The sequence below is a fragment of the Microtus ochrogaster genome, unplaced genomic scaffold (assembly GCF_000317375.1).
Source record: "Microtus ochrogaster isolate Prairie Vole_2 unplaced genomic scaffold, MicOch1.0 UNK1, whole genome shotgun sequence".
NCBI classification, from domain to species: domain Eukaryota; kingdom Metazoa; phylum Chordata; class Mammalia; order Rodentia; family Cricetidae; genus Microtus; species Microtus ochrogaster.
Window position 1 is genome coordinate 17714047 of NW_004949099.1, and position 18115 is coordinate 17732161.

Below are 18115 nucleotides of genomic sequence, written 5' to 3' on the forward strand. Positions count from 1 at the left end.
CCTGGTATAGATCATAGCTATGAGGTACATCTTGGATACAGATATTTAAAGGCACCTGCTTCTACTTAGCACACCTCTGAACAACACATAGCCTTTTCCTTTCTTGGTTTGCCATATGTCCTCTTTCCTTCCCTCCATTTTCCCCTCCTTCCATCCATCTCTCCTTCCCTCTCTCCCTTTCTCTAAGCATTTTTCCTTCCTTTTTTCTTTCTGAAAGTTTGGTTTTCTGGGTAAATTGAGTTGCTATATGCTTACTTAATTACAGTTTCCAGTTGGCCACAGGCAATTATCAATGTTCCAATCTATATGAAGTTCTATGTGGTATCCAAGACTCAGAAATGTGTGTGTGTGTGTGTGTGTAATCAGAACACTTAAAAAAGATTGACACTTTATCTTTTTATTCGAGGTAATGTGTCTTAGTATCACCTAATAGAGTTTAGGACATTTCTCTTAGAAATATGTAATCTTTTTTTTTATTCAGTTTAATTGTTTAGTAACACAGAGCAAACTGGAAAATCATACCTCTCTTCTTTCCCTCACCTTTCTTCAAATCTGTGGACCTATTATCTATCTATCTATCTATCTATCTATCTATCTATCTATCTATCTATCTATCTATCATTTATCTACCATCTATTTACTTATAATCTGCCTGTCCATGTAATGTATCCAGCAAACAAATAACCAATGAAAGGCAAGCTGAATCTTTAAAAGTTCTCTGTTACTCTTACCAAAATAGAGTTCTCAGGTTTTTTTGCCCAGGAAATGCCACCCCAGAAGGTGGTAAATTTGAGACCAACTTGGCTTTGTGTTTCTCTTGGGGCTCCTAAATCTAAGAAATGGTTTCCTACAGGCTCAGTATTTTCCTTGTTGGAATTTATTTCAGTTTTCTTTGTTTCGACTTTAGAAAACATGCCGCATGAATAATGACGCCTCCGGCAGAGGAATCACTCCAGTGGCACAATTTAAACCTAGGACACATCCTGCCCTCACTTGCATTTGTACTGTGCCAGCACAGGCAGTAGGAATTGTGCCCACACACAAACTGGCAGCATTGAGGCCGCCTCAAGATTATCAATTATGAACATGGAAAAGCCCATTTATTCATTCCAAGATATGTGAGGCAAGTACTTCTGAGGCAGACTCTGGAGCCCCCTTACTTCTTGTTAATCCCTATAGTGGCATCCGACTTGGAGGGTAGCACACAGCAATAAATGTCCTCATTGTTTAGTGCACTAGAGGAGAACAAAACAGGACTGTAAGATCAATCTCACAGCCTCAGCAGAGTAAAAGTTAGAAGTCAGTAATTCCATTACCATCAAAGAGCACTCCAAGCAACAGGATTTTCTAAAGTAATATTGAGTGAACATTTGGGTAATATCACCAGTGTGTTCATGAAAAATGAAGGAGTGTGCACATCACTTAGAATGCCAATGTCTGTAACTTCCCTACAGTGCATCTCTGAAACAAACATCTTGCTTATCTGTAAAGAGAGATAGACAAAACATCAGGAATGGACTTTTGCACAGGGAGTGAGCAGAGACAGCTTTATTCCATCACACTGAATTAATAGAGAGTAAATAAGAAAATGTCACTGGCCGATTTGGTGAAGTACAGATGGTAGCGGTGCACAAATTGTACATTAGATATCAGTAGAAGAGCTTTAGATTTATGCCTGCACTCATTTATTTGACAGCTACTGGAGATGCCTCTTTTGTAAATTAAATTGAGAGTTCCATCAACCCCCACCACCCAATGAGGAAGTAAAACCAGAAAGACATTTTTTAAAAGAGGTACAAGGCACCACACCCTCCACCACGCAGCAAAGGATAAAACAGACTGGAAGCCTGTGTGTGGAATCTGAACGCGGAAGGGTGGGAGACGGAGCAGAGGGGAGGGGTTTCTTTTTGGTTTCTAGCTGGCAAGCAAACCCCGCAGCGATCCTGCCTCTTTTGGCTTAGAGATGTTGAAAACGACAAGCAAAGTTTTGTCTTTGTTCCCTGCTTTTCATAAAACCAAAATCTAAAGCCTGTAACTCCCTCTTGTCCCAAGGGAGAGTGTGTAAAAGGGAGGGAAAAGAAGCTGTGTGGGTGAGGGGTGGCAGAGCAGATCCGGGGGACAGCGGAGGAGAGGAGCAAGCCAGTCTCTCCTAGGAGGGCGTGGATACCGGTGCAAGCTCGAACAGGTCCAGCCTTCTGGAGACCTGTGCCAACAGCAGGAGGGGACAGACGGAATCTCTGTGGGCAGACCCGGGTGTGGATCAGCGGAGAGCGTCCAACTAGAAACTCCCCTGGATCCACCCAGAGGCTCTGGACCTTGTTGGTCCCCTTTGCCTCTGTGAGCCCGCTTAAGGAGAAGTTTTCCCAAGGGAAGGTACCCGACAGACCGGGCGTCAGAGGAGGCTCAGGTGAGTAAATCTGCGCGTGCCTTGCTAGGAATGGGGCTCTCTCAATCTGTCCTTTCGTCAACTCATTGAGCGAGGTGGAGGAAAATCAAGGGCTTGCTCCTGGGAAAAGAGCAACTCTTATGAAAGGGAAATGGTGCACAATCCAGGACTCCATCCTTGCCCAAAATGGGAGTGGCTCAAGGTCCCTTCCCTAACCTGAGAAGAGGCACCGCCTTTCCTAGCACCTCCGATGCTGGTGGTTAGGGCTGGATTTTCCACAGCTCCAGGTCACTGGATGTAGTAAACATCTTCCAGGACCCCCGCACCCTTAAGCTCTCAACCTTCCGTAGGCTGACCTGTTTCTTCCTACATAGCCACCGCCCCCTTCCTTACCCTCTGGAGAGGATGCATGCCCTCCTGTAGATTGTAGCCATCTGGGAGGCGAAAGCGAGGGGGGGAGTTCTACACGTCTCTCCAATGTCCACCTCTAGCTCTTGGAGGTCCTGATTCTCTCACCCTGGCCCTAAAGCCCCTATCTAGCCGCTAGTCTCTAGAGATAATTCTTGGTTGCAGTGGCGTTCCCTAAATGCCTCCAGCCTGGGATGAGCGATCTGTGAACCGCCGGCTTAGGAAAAGATAGAGGCATAGAGCACATCACCTCAACAGAACGCAGTGGGGGCTAGAGGGCAAGCCGGGAATGGGGGGCGCTGGTTGCCATGGCTCCCTGGTAACTGAGCCGGGGGAGCTGGGGATGCCAGTCATGGACAGACAGTCCCCTTTTCCTCTTTGTGTCTCCCCTTCTCCTCTTTCTCTGTCTCTGTCTTTCTCTTTTCCTCCCTTGAGTGAAAGTGTACATGGGGAGGGAGCAGGGAGCAAGTGATTAATTTGGAGAGCTGGAATTGGAGCCGAGAGGCTAGGGGGAAAAAACGTCGTTTTCTCCATCCTCACTCCCTTTGGCTGCTAAGAACCTCACTTTCTCAGCCAGGAGAAAGACTGAGGAATTCCTCCGAAAAATCTGGGGCGGGAGGAGCGGCAGCATCATGGTCCAGGTACTGGAGCCCAAAGCCCCGAGAGGGAGCTGGGCGGGTGGTCTGAGGTATGGCGGAGAGGGTGGGCGTGACTACAGATTAGCCACCAAGCACTAGCAGGTGTGCGTGGCACTTTGCACATGGGGCGAGGAGGTAGCCCCTAACTCAGCCTAGGGAGAAAGGCAATCAATACCGCCCCGCTGACCAGAACTGAGAAGAGTCTGCTAGTGGCAGCCAGCTGAAGGTGTGTGCACAAAAGCACTCTCCGGGTGAAAGGCTAGGGGAAGGGGGAGATAGCGCGTGCGCGAAGGTGTAGGCACAGAGCTAGGTAACTCTTGCAGGTACTTCAAGGTAGTCTCCTGGAGTGTCTACCTGGTTTGGAATTTTAGCTCAACCTCCTCTGGGATGTGTGAATCGGAATCATTTACTCCATGCCTCAGTTTCCCTCTTTAAATAATAGGTATCATCCCATTTTGAGTTGCAAGACTGGACTGAAATTGTCCAAGACAGGCAGTTTAACTGCCTTCTCTGATGAAAATCATTCAGAAGTCAACTGTTCTAGACGGTATTACTGGTACAATTAATCCTCCAATTAATGAGATATGGTAGATTATTGTTTCTCGGCACTTTTACGGAGGGCAGAATTCTGTGTTTTCTAATTTTTAGAAAAGAATATTTATAAGATGTATTAATAACCAGTTCAATTCATAAATCTTGTTTATAGCAGATTGAAAGAGAAAAACTGAGCAATTGTTAGATTGGCTGAGTCCAGTGTTGGACAGAGGGCAGAAAGCGGCCCCTGGAAAAAAACTGGTGACAAGAAAATCCAATTTCTTTCATAATTTTCCATCTAGGATTTGAGCTCTTCTCTCACTTGCTTGTGCTGTTGCTAGACTTGTCTCAGTTTTGGTCTCTTTGTGATGCACCTATCTATGGCTTTGACTATTTAATTTGGCTATAGAGTCTAATATATATCTGAATCTCCCATCTCAGGATCTTCAGTGCTCCAATGGATTCACCTCTCCTAAGGCAAAGTGTCCTGCTGTCATTATTTGAATGCTCCAGAGTAACTGATATCTAATACATAAAGATAGATGGTGTTACTAGGTGGTTGCGGGTACCGGCTGTAGCAGCTGACTAGAATCTTTTTCAGGAAATGCTTCTATCAAAGAAGCATAGGACTATGAAGATAAACACACATTTTGTGTTTAAACTTACAGAACTCTTCCTTCCTTGCTAGCACCTCATGGCTGTATCAGTTTTATTTATCTGGCATTGTACAAGCCGAGTTCACATCATCCACAATGCATGGTATCTTTGTGTTAATGCCCTCCCCCCAGTTAGGCAACATGCTTTAAATCAACTTTGAGAAAACATTTCCTTACTAAAATATGTGTATACTTTGGTAGATTTTAGACAACTGAGCCAGGTAGATATCAGTATCTCAAACATTTTTATGCATTTCCTATTGAAATATATTCCACTGAGAAATACATTATCTGTAAAGAAACCTGCCCTTTATATTTATTTCTAAAATATTTGGAGATAGGAGATAAGTCAAATCTAAAATTGCTTTGTTGAAATAACTTAGCCTGGTTCATTTTTCTGAGGAAATAAGGAAGAGCTGACCTATTAGTTTTAATCGATAAGGGGAAACAAAGTAATAGAGAGGAATTCATATCTGATAGGAAGGGATGATCCCCCAACCCCCCAAAAAATGATGCTATGAGCATCATCCGTTCCAAAAGTGGAGTAGTGCTCCACAGTAAGCATTGCAGCACTTACCTCCACCGTTTGTGTCATCTTTAAAAGGGACCTGAATTAGTGTGACAGCTTGTCTGAAATCCACGTGATCATTTACATATTGTCTCCCAGGAGCTCTGGCACTAAAGGTTCTGTTTATTGGAAATGATTTTGCCCCTTGATTGATGACAGCCAACACTATGATAGGATGTCATCTGCTCTGGAAACACAAATTTTACTTTTCACCATTTTCTCTTTTCCTTTACAAATCTGAGCAGCCGTGCACTTGGAAAAAATGCTTATGACACCAGACAAAGGGCAGCAGCCGAAAATGTGACAGATTGGAGGGTGTTAGTGAGCCCTGAATTTGGGGTACTAATTAACGTGTCCAGGTGTAATCAAGAGGATGAACATGTCTTTCTACAGAGCCTGTTTGCAGTGGCAAGCTACATTTTCTGATTCAATCAGTGTTCCATGCTATTTTTCAAACCAACTCTGAGAATACTGTATTTTCAATTATGAACATTTTGATTACAGCTCCATCTTAAGTAATTCAGTCTGAGGAGAATGCAATTATTATGGTGATTTACATAGAATATGCTAAGTTAACATAGCTAATGAGTGAAAGCATAATATTCTTTCTCCTCATTCCTGGAAAATATTGTGCTAAGCATTCTTTGAAAGAAAAGATTACCTTCTTCGCCAGCACTTGGAGCCTACCTACAAGTAGACTTGGCACTGAGCCATGTTCTCTGCTATTAAAGGGAAATCGCTCACATTTTGGAGATCACATGTCTTTTCTTACCCTTGGGAGGGACTGGAAACAATTCTCAATTTAATTAGATAGGGTGCTTCCTCTTTTCTGTATATATTTCTTAAAAGGAAAAGCCTACATTTTCTAATTCGGGGGGCTGGTTTGCACTTTAAACATTACTAATTGCTACAGTTTATTGTATGTGTGTTGCAATCTTGTGGTAAGTTAATTATAGCTTTCTCATTAGCACCATGTAGAGAATAATGAATTAACACATGCCTTTGATCAAAAGAACATCTACGTTTATCTTTGGAGAATGAAAGTGTTACTGTGTTACCAAAAGTCACTATAATTTTCCCACGAAAATCAAATTGAGTGAAATTCTCCAGCAGTATGTTAGGAAGCTTGTTGAATGAGTCAGATTGATCACAAACAAGAAAGAGTAGAGCTGTGGTTGCTTGGCAACCCAACATTATTCTGCAATTTCTCCTGGTATATTTATCCAGTATACTAGAAAATTCTGTTTTGTTAATGAATGTTTTTAGGGAGTGCACAAATAGACCATAACTAATTGAGATTTTTATGTATTGTAGATTCAAAATGATCCTACTTACCTTTTCATTGTGTTTAGATAATTAAAATATAAAAAAGTCTACTTTGTTTTCATATTTCACAATTTTCCCTAAACAATGTCTGTTTATTTCCACACAAATTGTTCCCATCAAAAGAATACAAATTGTTTATTTCTTTTGAAAGTCAAATCAGTAGGACTATGTGTAGGTGTGTTCATAAAAATAATTTCAATAAAAACCAAGCATAGAGCCTGAGGTAAAATGGTTTGAGGTGAGATGAATTCTTCAAGTTATGATGTGAATTCATGGTTCATTGGTTGCACTGGCAATTGAGTAAGTTTAAGGTAGATGTAGTCACCTCAAGTGACATAGGCAGATAGTGATGACAATAATAAATATATTGAATTTGGAAAATGCATCAATACATTCTGTGCTTTGACTTTGCCTTACCATATTTTCCTGTCTGATGTTTGCTTGAATCTTATTTTCTCAGTAGTTACAGAAATAAGAAATCTACATAACCGCTGACTCCCCTCTTGTAACCCCTTCCCCCCAAGTCTCAGAACAACAATCGCACCATTTTTTCTACAGCCCATGATTTTTAGTGCGCATCACAATTCCATTCTCAGATTGCCAATTCTTTGAGGGCATGTGTTCCATTTTATGCACCTCATAAACCCTTATAGGCCCTGGCATGGTAGAAAGCACATTGCTGTGCTGATGAAATACAATGGCTTTGTAGTTAGACTACTGAGGTTCAGAATTGAAGTGGCTCTCTTATAGGTGTTGAAGCGAAGGCATTTTAACTTCAGATTGATTTCATCTGTAAAAATGGCTTATACGCCTAGTTCATGCTTATTACTGTGAACATTACATGGACACTTTATCCAGAGCTCATAGCGCTTATTAACTGCTTAATAATTTCCAGCTTTTTGATTCATTTTTGTCTTCCTATAACATTTTAATGTGTGAAGAAACAAAAACAGATAAATGTGTGCTTATGTAGCCCTTCACATGTGAACAAACATGACCTGTGAGTCATGGTACCATCAAATTTTATTTATATTAGTTATATGCGCATATATGTATAGTTTCTTTGTCAAATCCTTCATAGATCCTGAGTGGTGGTTCTTTTATTTATTTTTATTATATTCAAATAACATTTTTTTAATTTATTTTACATACTGACCACAGTTTTCCTCCCCCCATCCTATCATCCTTGCCCTGTGTAGTGATATATTATTTGTATTTTGATAAATGAATCTTGCCTGAAGGCTAGAGACAAAGCTAAACCCTGCAGAGGTCAGGTAATGCTGACATACACCTTTAATTACAGGCTTTGGTAGACAGAATCAGAAGGATCTCTGTGAGTTCAAGGCTACCCTTGGCTACACAAGATCAATACAGAAACAAATTCAGGTGGTGGTGTTGGCTCACACCTTTAGTCCCATTTTAGAGAGTCACACCTTTAATCCCAGCACTAGAAGGAATATAAAATGGGAGGAGAGAAAGGTTCAGTATGATTAGTTTGTGGTCACCCAGCCTTGGTCGAGGTAAGACTTCTCTAGTGGCTTGTCTGTTTTTCTTTTCTGGTGTTTTGGTTGAACTTCAATTTTTGTGTCTGGGTGTTTATTGGTCATGCTACAGCCCTTCACTTCTCATCTACCTCCTTTCCCTTCACTCATCCTCTGTCTACATTCAGAAAGAGGCTGGAGAGATGACTCAACTGTTAAAGGCTAGACTCACAACCAAAAATATGACTAGTGGTTCTTAGTTGTGGCTGAAATGAGACATACCTAGAGGGAGCTGTTTAAATTGTTGTCCTGCCATAATTGCCGTAGGTTTGCATGGGTCTTCCCTAAGATCCTGCAGGCCTGAGTATTGACTCAGTTGCCCTGTTGTCATGAAGTGTGGTTGGAAAAGGAAAATATTATTCAACCTGTGTGACTTTTCTTACTAAACTTTTTGGATCAAACAACACCTTATTCATTGAAAAAATATTAAATGCTCTTTTCATTTACTAACTATATTATCATTTTTTCAACCAGCTATGTCTATGAAAATGGTAGAAAAGAAGGCACTATTGTGGTTTTTGGGATGCAGTAAGCCACAATGAATTTAAATGGTTCTACTCGGTTCATAGATTTGAGCTTAAACATCAAGATGCCTGGATCTTTTGAAGTCTGAACACATATATGCTTTACCTTATGGCTTCAAATGAGGCAGGAAGAGTAATTAGCTTTATATAAAATTACTATACAGGTGAGTTTCAGCTTAAAAACTTCTTGTGCATTGTCAAATAAAAGGGCAAACTTATCTAGGATTCAAATGGACACCCTTTGGAATGAATCTAGGCTTAATATGTGTTCTGCATGTCCTGAAAAATTTCTAGTTAAAATTTTGATATATATACATATATATATATATATATATATATATATATATATATATATATGTAAAAAGTAGAGATTTTAAGATTTTTATATGTCTTATTTTGGAAAAAATTCATGTAACTTGACCTGAAAGTGTGAGTGTTAAAGGATGCCGTTGGTCTAAATTGAATGACCGAATGGCACACTCCTCTGGGATATTTCTTTCTTCTTCTTCTGTTTTTCTTCTGACATTTTCATATTTTAGAGGGTCAATCAAAGAGATTTTAAATACGGGTCTACATATTTTTTTTAACAGGGTTAAGGAAAATTAGCAAGTTTGTACAACAGCCTTGAGAATATTACTGGTCTTCACTGTAAGGTGGAAACAGAAGTCACTAGAAGAGCTGAGTAGAACCTATTGTTTTTGACAGAGGCAAGTAATTACTGTCTAGTCACAAGACAGTATCATATCCCTGCTGCAGTAGATGCTGCTCCATCTGTAGAGTAGTCAAATAGAACCACCATCTTAAACTAAAAGGGCCTAGTATGTAGAGTCAAGCCGTCTTAGAATACAGCGGATTGTAGGAAAGTCCATTGTAGATCAGACTTGATAAACCTATCAAGACACTTCGTTCACCTTGGATGCTTCCAATTTATAAAATGTGAGCAATGTAAGAGGCAGCTTGAAGGGCCACAAACAAGTCTCATTAAATTTGCATTCATGACCATCTTTAGCCCTTTTCATTTGTTATTCTTTCCTCCTCCATTTTTATCACCCTAGATGGATGAACTCATATCTATATATGGGCTTCCACTGTGGCCTCCAACCTTCAGAACAAATTGTCCATCCCCTGCTTTCCAAGACAAGGGCTGATGCAGTAGGGAGGAGAATGTCAAGGACAGCTTCGAGAAAATCAGGTTTGCTCTTTGAGCAGAGGTCCTTCCCCAAGGAAAACTGCTGTAACACTGGGGACCATCGTACCTGCGCTTAGGAAGTGGAGGCTCAAGTAACAGTCGCACTGCTACCATTGCCACCTAGACCTTTGGGTCTTTTCAGGGCATCCCTGTCTTTGACAAAGTCATATACACAAGGAAAGAATAAAGAAACCCATCAAGGGGACATTGCTGGGCAATTTGTGTTTCTGAAGCTAAGGGAGTGGGCATTCTCCATAATAACAAAATAGAAGTAGGTAAGAAAAATGCAACAATTTTTGATGATGCTATTAGAGTTGATGGTGAAAAGAGTGTGCTACTGTGTTAGACCTTTGCTAAAAACTCTAAAATGACAATATCCATTCATTATAATCTCTATTGCATCTCAGTGGGTCCAAAATAAAGAATCTCATCAGTAAATAAGGTTGGGAAGAAAATAAATACTGACCTTTGTGAGGACTCTACCACTCAAAACCGCTTTCCCATTAATTCAGAAAATTACTCATGAAATGGCCATTTAAAATCTTAATATCTTGTATTATACAAGGCTGTATGCTTTTTAAAGAATGTTCTCATATCCTTGACTTTTACAACAATGTAGTTAATAGAATAGGGGAAGCTGGTAGCCTGTTTAATACGATAAAAATAAATGGACTTAAAGTCAAATAGCCAGCTAGGTAACAGAATAGGAATAAAAGCTCAGATAATGTCATTTATAATGCAATTGAATGCTTACTCTATTGCCTTCATATTTCTTTATTTGATTCCTTCTTTGAAATCTATGAGAAAACATGCAGTGGTGACTTTTACCTTCTTTTTTTTTTTTCTTTTCAAATCAATAGATAATACGTGAGCTGCTGAGGGCTGTAAAGAAACTAGGAAAATACTACAAATGTCACCATTTGCATTTCTAGGGTTGAATTCAGTCCTGACCAAAATAGAGAGCAGATTTTTATGAAGTTTTCTTAATTTTCTGTTATTTAGTTGCATGGTTTGGTAGCCGAGTGGGGTCAGTGAAAGTAACCAGTCGTTTTAAGAAGGTTTATTTATTTAGCTGAGTGGGGTCACAAATATCTGCAAACCAAGCAAATCTGAAGTATGGACATTAGGAGTTCGAGATCTGTCTTAGCTTTATATGGAATACCCCATCTATGAATTAAACATTTACGGAATACTCACTTCATGCTAACTGTCAGAGTAAAGATGAAACAGAAGCAACTCAGATAATTCCATCTATCACTGTCAAATGTTTACCCAGTGTTTCACAATCCCCATGTTAGTAACCTCAGGAAAGTACTTTTGTCATATTACCCCATTTTAAGTTGAGTAGCACAAACATAGAAGGGGCCTTGTTCAAAATGACACAAAATTGCTGGCAAGTGACAGTGACAGGACTCAAAGTCAGAAACATCTGCTTCCCTTTCGCAAGCTCTTCATTCCTACTCTGTGCTGCATTTGAGGCCACTATCCCATGTCAGCATCCTTTCTTAGAGTTTTCAGTTCCCAAAATTTCATTCCCAAAAGTTTCTATCAGTGCCCTCTTTAAATGTCAGCACTTGTTTTCACTATAGACAAGCATTCTTCCTTGTGATCTATCCAAACTTACTTGTTATGCACCTAGTTATTCAAGGCAAACATGAGAAAGGAAGAGGAGTCTTTTAAAGTCACATAGAGTACATACCTATCCTAGTTGTAGTGTCATGTCAAAAGAAGCATTAAAATCTTTCATGCAATGGCATCATAGTGAGGAATGACCATTGAGAGAGACATTTGCTGAGTGGAGACAACTATTTTAGTTACAGTTCTTTTGGGATTAAATGCTCTGAAAATGTCAATTTAAGGATGAAAGAGTTAATTGTGATCATGTTTAGGTATGTGGTGTGAAAGTTGAAAAGTCAGGAGCTTAAAATAGTGGGATACAAAGAGCAATGAGAGCTGCTGCTGCCTGCCTAGCTTTGCTTTCTTTGTGGTCCAGGATCCAATGCAGAGAATGGTGCAACCAGCCCAAGGTGGTAGTGGGTCTTTCTACCTCAATTAATCAAAATAACTTTCATAAGCATGTGCACAGGATTGTCTCCTGTGGTTCTGGATTTTTTCAAGTTGACAACATCATGGTTGCATTTATGTTCCCTAGTTCTTATGGCAGAAAATGAGTACCACTGTAGGTAGAAGCCAATATTTGCTCTCTCACTAGATTTTGCTTACCATCTTTACCATTTCTGTGTTCCTGAAGAAATGCTTTGTTGCTCAGTAACACGAATGTGAATGTATTTCTCTCACATCTGGATACTATGTATATTTATTTGCATATTATTTGTATATAATATTGGATATATATCCAATGTGTGTATTACATTATGTGTTTGGCATTTATGAATTAAGATAGTAATAGTTAAAGAGACCAGATTCCTTATCCCACTTTGTTGTTGTTGATCTAGAGCCTAGTGATAACACTGTTTATATTGGCACCTGTCAAGCAATGTAAAGTTAAAGTGGAAAGAAATACAATTTTTTTTAGGAGTTGGTAAAATATACTTGGGAGTTGTGGGAACTTGTTTTTTAGTCAGAATATTTAGAAGAAATACAGATTTGTTAGTATTTTAGTGTGTACATCCCAATAGCATTCTTGTTTTCGGTTTTCTTTTTTCTTTTCATTTTTTTTTGTAAGACAGGGTTTCTTTGTAGCTTTGGAGTCATGGAACTCCCTCTGTAGACCAGGATAGCCTTGAACTCACAGAGATTTGCCTAGCTCTGCCTCCCAAGTGCTGAGATGAAAGGTTGGACACCAGGGCCCAGGATATAGCATTCTTAAATGCTAATTGACTCCCACAGACTCCTTTTTTGTGAAACTGATAGTGTTTGTTAAGAATGTGGTTGTTTTTTGTGTTGACTAGAGATTCTATTTTCTTCCACTGTATATAATGTTAGGCCTTTGTTTAACTCCTTCTGCTCCTCTAGAGTACAGAGATAGGATATATTTGTATAGTGTATAGTATATATTTGGTTTGTCATAAAGCATGTTTATCACTATGTTGTGAATATAAATATTTTCTTAACTTGCTGTATACAATGCATCTGGTATCACGAAATTCATACACTAGCTAAAAACGTGATGCTGTAAAGAATCCTTCAGAGATTGTAGCTTTGACTTGTCAATAAGCAGGGAAACAGTAATAATAACTTTACCATCTGCATCCTACACCTACACAGACATGAATAATTAATTGGCTACTTGGAGTTATTTGTTATTGCTCTGTGATATGAAATGTGCTCTATTTTCTGTGGAGATCAGAGTAATGGATTAAAATAGAAACCAAACAAAACTTTTCAAAACTGACCTTGATCCCATTTTGCTTTACGACTTCTGGAAATTCCGAGAGGAGATAGCTGTCAAAGGGTCTCAACAGTCTAGCTTTTCTATATCTGCAAGTTTCTGCCTCTAGTTGATTTAGGCTGAATAAATTTTGTACACAATTGATGTGCTTGAAGTTAAATTAAAGGACTAAGCGCTCAGGTGCACCTTAATATGTGCTTTTGTGAGTCAAGGTCAAATGAATTGGATTTGACCTTCAACATTGCCCCTTTAATAAAAGAAAGTATGTGGTTGGTGGGGGTTACCATCAGAGAAAATGTCTTCCATTCATGTTTTAAAATTGGTATGAATTGTTTAAATGGAAATTGACATATGTGCACAAAACCTTTTGAAAGTTATCTTCTAGTTTCCTGTTTCACCAGCTATAAACTGAGGATATGAACAGCATCTACTGTCCCCTTCAGTGGCATTTGGAGGATTCATGAGCTAATATTTGTAGAGTGCTTTGAAGATAAAGGTGTCAGCTATTATTATTACTAATAAACCATTTTTCTCCAGTGCAATTTTGGACAGCAGCCATTAAAAACCCATTACTGTATTTAACAGTAAAACAATCTGCTACCGCCTAGTATTTATTGCCTCAATTAAGCATACCTCCCACTTCTTTTGCCCCTCCAAATAAAGAGCTGGTGAGAAGGGACATAAAGGTGTGTCCTGTCATTTCCCAAGCTCATCTAAGTACTGAGCTTGCATCGTTTGCCTGTCTCTGGAGAAAGCTGGAATCTATACTCCATGAGAAACAAGTTGGGCTGCACCTTTGTTTTTGTGGTTTATGAAAGGCATGGATCATTAACTTCTGGGCTTTTTACCCATCTGCATGTATATTGCAGTTTATTATCTTTGAAGGTTGAATTCAGCTATCTTTTTCATTGCTTGGCACTGATACCAAGAATGAAATTGACTCACATTGGGAATTGTAGATATGTGTATGCATGAGAGAGAATTGTGCAATATTCAGAACTCAGTACTATGACTTAAGCTGAAAACTAAAATTATACATCTACTTCCAGTTCACAAATATCAATAAATAAAATTGAAGGTCTTGAATTATATAGACTAATTTCATAAATGAGTAAGTTACTATGACTAACATATGGCATTAAATCCCAATTGAAATTTATTTCAATCTCTGTAGATGTCCTAAAATACAGAATGATATTGGGTAATATAACAACTCACATATTTCCAAAATAATGCTCATTTTAAAAAAGTTACTTTACTACAACAAATAAGAATAAAAATATAAAATAAATCAGTGCCTGTGTTGATACCTGCCCAGGACCATCAGTGGTAGCTACCTCTATATTTTTCAGCAATCCTGAAATCTGAATGGAAGACCTTCATAGTAACACAAATGTAGTTTTATCAGGAAAAAATCATTACTTTATAGCACAGATTTTATTATAGAAAGCCCTTCCTCAGTCATTATTGCTTTTATTTTAGAATGATTCAAATGAGCACAATCATCTGTTTGATTTTAGTAGATAACAGGTCAGGGCGATGAGGGGAGTCTTACAGGATTATTCACAGAAGAAAGAGCTTACAGTCAATGTCTTTCCATCAGCAAGAGACCTTTAAAGTGATAGGTGTGATAACTCAAAAACCATAAGGCTAATGATCCTGAAGGTACAAAATAGTTCAAAATAAAGAAAATATATTGTGGTACATTACCTCTTGGAGTGCTGCTCATTCATCTGAAAGGCAGGTCGAACAACTCTTTTCCAGTACTCTAGCCGCTAAATAAGGCTAAGCCCCCAATGGAACACAAAACCTTTTCAAATGGTTCATTTTAGATTAGTGAATTAATAAGTATCCAAAACAGATGCTATTGTTCACAGACAGGGCTTTGCATTGTCCTTATAGGTGAACTGTGGCACATGTTTTAAAATTGATATCATAGAGGAAGGCCATGCTGTATATATACTGTTCCTATTTGATTGACTTCTGAAGTCAGACTTACTCTGTTTTCATCTTTTTCTCTGTTGAACTGCAAGTAGAGAATTTACCATATGACTTAAGGTATTTTAAATTCAGGAGATATTACAATGTTTGGGGTTTGAAGCACATGAGGTACGCAGAGGTGAAGTGTCTTTCTAAAGAGCAATGCATTAGAAGAGAAAGTAGTATCATAGACAGAAGACAGACAGACAGCAGCATGACTGTGGATCTGAGAAGTCAGGCCCTCATGTTAGAATTTGAACTGTGGGTCCTTTCTTGTAGTTTTCATAGGCGTAGGGGTGGCAAGAATATTGATATGTTTTCTTTTTTGGTCCTCAAATGTCCATTAGTAGAGGTATCCAGTGAGTGTTCAGTTAAGGTGATCAATAAAGACATTTGTGCTTGACCATTATTGAGGATTGGTGGGACATGGAAGACAAGAATCTAAGCAAGCAAGCTACCTTAATTATGCAAATGTTAATTTCTGTAGATATTGGAATTGATGCAGTTCAGCCACAATGTAGTAATTTTACAAAACACCATGTCTCTGGCTAACAGATAAATATTTTGCATATATGATTCTTAATGTATCAGTTGTTTGTTTTTGAGAAAAAAAATATCTCAGAGCTTATGTATAGTTTTATTTGTCAGGGTTTTCTATGGAAACAGAACTTAAATAATATATTACATATACACCCAACACACACATATATATTTACGTAAAATACATATTAATCTTATATAGATACATACAGACATATATGTATTTATTAGAATGTCTTACATGCTGTGGTCCATCTAATCCAACAATGATGGTAAACCATTGCAGGTTGCAGGAATCCAATAATTGTTCAGTTCACAAGGCTGGATGTGTCAGTTGATGTTCAGTATATACCAGAATCCTAAAGAAGTAGGCTACAATGCCAGTGAAGAAAGAGACTTTCCAGCAAGAGCAAGAGAAAGCAGGAAATGAGAGCAAGATTCCTTGTTCCATGTCCTTTATATAGGCTGCCAGCAGAAGATATGATCCAGATTAAAGATGGATACTCTCACTTCAAAAAATATGGATAAAAATGTGTTTTCTCACTTCAAATAATTTAATTAATAAATAACTCCCCAATCTCAGATGTACCCGCTGCTTTAGTTTCTCTTAATTCTAGATTTAGTCAAGTTGAAAACCAAGAATTGTCATCATAATAGTTAAAAGGGGAGCTATTAAAAGATGATTCTCAAATGTGAACATTTAGCTGGTTATATAAGAAGTAAATGGACATTTTCTCATTTATCTGTTGATATATAGCAAACTACCCCATAATACCAAACAGTAGAACCATGAAATATCGTGACACCATAGGTTGGAGCTTTAGGCAGAACTCAGTTTGGTGACTTCTCTCTTAGAGGGCACCATAGAGGTTCTATGGTGCTGATCAGGGATTGCTTGGATGGGGTGATAGTCCAAAATGGCTTCATTCTGTTGTGGCAAGAAGGCCACATGAAGCCCACATGCTCTTTTTGTTTTTCTTGTGGCCTTCAGGACTCTCTACTGGACTTTTTATTGAGCTCGGTGTTTTTCCCATAGAGGTGTACGACCTAAGAGCCCAATCTGGAATCTCAACTATTTTCCTAAAGATTAGTTTTGAAAAAATCAAGATTCAGTGAAAGTGTAGGATTCCTGCTGATAGATTCTAGTAGAAGAATAGAGAGGAATAAAAACAAAATAGAAACGCTTGTTATCAGAATTACCAAATCAGCTGCTATGTCCCAAAGGTAGATCCCTCCATCACCAGTTCCTCAAAATTTGACTAGCATAACACTATTATATTTGAGAGTAGTAACATGCCAATAATTTTTTTGTTTAAGGCATAAATTGGAGAATTTTTTAAATCATTCTATATATTTTATTTTCTAAAAAATTGTTTTTATTGAGCTATATATGTTTCTCTGCTCCCCTTCCTTCCTCCTCTACCCTTTCCAATGATCCCCACATTCCAAATTTACTCAGGAGATCTTGTCTTTTGCTATTTTCCATGTAGAGTAGATCTATGTATGTCTCTCTAGGGGTCCTCTTTGTTGTCTAGGTTCTCTGGGATTGTAAATTGAAGGCAGGTTTTACTTTGCTTTATGTCTAAAAGCCCCTTATGAGTAAGTACATGTTTTATTTGTCTTCCTGGGTCTGGGTAACCTCATTCAATATGATGTTTTCTAGATTCATTCACTGGCCCGCAAATTTTAAGATGTCATTTTTTTTTCTGATGTATAGTACTCCATCGTGTAAATATACCACATATGCCTTATCCATTCTTCAGTTGAGGAGTATTTAGGTTGTTTTCAGGTTCTGGCTTGACAAATAGTGCTGCTATGAATGTAACTGACTACATGTCCTTGTGGTATGTTTGAGCATCTGGTGTAGGAAGGAGGTCCTTCTTTCTATGTGTTGCTTGTTAATGAATAAAGAAACTGCATTGGCCTGATGGGGCAGAGCTTAGGTAGGCAGAGAAGACAGAACTGAATTCTGGGAGGAGAAAGCAGAGTCAGAGAAAAGCCATGGATCCTCTGCCTGAGATAAACACCAGTTAGAATCTCCAGTAAGCCACTGCCATGTGGCGATATACAGATTAATGGAGATGGGTGAAACTAATATGTAAGAGTTAGCCAATAAGAAGTTAGAGCTAATGGCCAAGCAGTATTTTAATTAATAAAGTTTCTGTGTGGATATTTCTGGTGTAAGATAGCCCAGCAGCCCATTCCCCTACAAGCGTCCCTTGGGTACATACCCCAAAGTAGTATTGCTGGGTCTTGAGGTAGGTTGTTTCCTAATTTTCTGAGAAATCATCATACTGTTATCTAAAGCAGCTGTACCAGTTTGCACTCCTACCAGTAAAGGAAGAGTCTTCTCTTTATCCTATGTCCTCTTCAGCATAAGTTGTCATAAGTGTTTTTGATCTTGGCCATTCTCTGATGGCTAAGAATTTTGAGCATTTCCTTAAATGTCTTTCACCTATTTTATATTCATCTG

The 18115-nt window shown here is 38.7% G+C and overlaps 1 protein-coding gene across 6 annotated transcripts in view; it reads left to right on the forward strand.

The window, feature by feature from the left end:
• The first annotated feature begins 1930 nt into the window (after window positions 1-1930).
• Chl1 (cell adhesion molecule L1 like) overlaps window positions 1931-18115 on the forward strand; it is a 211522-nt gene continuing 195337 nt past the window's right edge. For 2 of the 6 annotated variants that reach the window (XM_005364953.2, XM_013352991.1), the window contains exon 1: window positions 1933-2407. The gene's annotated coding sequence lies outside the window, so the exon portion shown is untranslated. Of the gene's footprint in view, window positions 2408-3238; window positions 3436-18115 lie in introns of those variants that run through there. The other 4 variants (XM_013352990.2, XM_026788049.1, XM_013352993.2 and 1 more) reach the window with 3 other exon arrangements.